Here is a 1,451-nt window from a genome sequence, read left to right as displayed (position 1 = left end):
GAAATCATCCTCTCGGAGAAGCATCAAAAGGGTGGAAACGACTAGAGCGTGTCCCGGGCCCGCTGAGGAAAGGCAGGGCCCTTCCTGCCTGGTGTGCTAGCTGCTTGTGTTCGAGGCCCGAGGCCACCAGGCTTTACGAACGCCCCGTCCACGCAGGACCACAGTCGTGGTGGACACCAAGGTCAGCTGGCCTAGTCCATGAGAGCAGCCATCCAAGGTGCAATCATTGATGTCTCCCTTAGAGAAAGGGAGAGCGATGGAAACGGAAGGTATTTGGCCTTGCGATGGTGCAGTGTATGGGAAAGTGGACTCCAGCAGATAGATGCAGCTAGGTGAAAGCATAACGTCTTATTACTTGACCTCCCTTGTGACCATTTACACGTTTTTCAGATTTTCAATATTTTCTGCTTTCCTGTCTTATTTTGTTATTGTTGTTAGCTTTTTGTTTCTTTGTTTGTGCAGGTTTTCAATACGTGGAAACCAGGAAGGATGAATCTATAGACACAATAACTGGAATCACGGTTTTGTGGGGGGTATGGCAAAGGAGGTGGGGGGGATAGGGAGCTAATAACAAGGAGTACAGAGAGAAGAAAATGTTCTAGGAGCGATGTAATGATTGTATGACTCTTCTTGATATGATTCAGCTATTGAATTGTATGACATGTGGATTATGTCCCAGTAAAGCTGTTTTGTTTTTTCAGATCTTTGGAGGGTGGCGGTGGCAGCGGTGGTGTGGCAGACAGGGAGCTGGAGTGAGGCTTTGAGACCAGTGGGGCCACACTGTGCTCTCTCCGGTCTGGTCTATCTACAACCTGCTCATGAAGCTGTTCCAGAGCTCCACCCCGGCCATCACCCGAGAGAGCCCAGACGTCAAGTACCGCCGTGACTGGTGAACAAGCACAATATCAGCCAGGACACCCGACACTTAACGCTTTGCCCTGCCATTACCCTGGCACATCCTGGGCCTGCCCATCGGCCTCTCGGCTACCCAAGGCTGCCTGGTCATCCAGCCCTACATGCCCATCTCCAGCAATGATGACAAGAGCTTTGTGGACCAGTTGTCAAGGTTGACTTCAAAGACACCCACCCCAAGTTTCCTGCCCAATGGAGGATGTACCAGTACCTGGAAAACATGAAGATCAGGGACACCACTGAGTGTCAGGGCCCCAACAGGCTGCTGGTCTACCAGGGCAAAGGGAAGTTTGCCATCCACCCAAACAAGAAATCCAGCCCCACTATCAAGATGGTGAAGTGTGTGGGCATGATTTCAGGAGGGACAGGCATCACCCCACGGCTTCAGGTGATAAGGGCCATCATGAAAGTCCCCCATGACCACATCGTGGGCCACCTGCTCTTTGCCGACCAGATCGGGAATGAATTCCTGATACAGCCTGAGTTAGAGGAACTGAGGAATGGGTGTTTGCTTGTTTCAAGCTGTGGTACACGGTGGA

At 51.4% G+C, this 1,451-nt stretch overlaps 1 pseudogene; it reads left to right on the top strand.

The window, feature by feature from the left end:
* Positions 1–779: 779 nt before the first annotated feature.
* LOC101653442 overlaps positions 780–1,451 on the top strand; it is an 11,950-nt pseudogene continuing 11,278 nt past the window's right edge.

Source organism: Echinops telfairi, unplaced genomic scaffold (genome assembly GCF_000313985.2).
Source record: "Echinops telfairi isolate 266 unplaced genomic scaffold, ASM31398v2 ScPeMD7_70;HRSCAF=299, whole genome shotgun sequence".
Lineage (NCBI taxonomy): Eukaryota > Metazoa > Chordata > Mammalia > Afrosoricida > Tenrecidae > Echinops > Echinops telfairi.
This window is presented reverse-complemented; position numbering and strand designations above follow the sequence as displayed.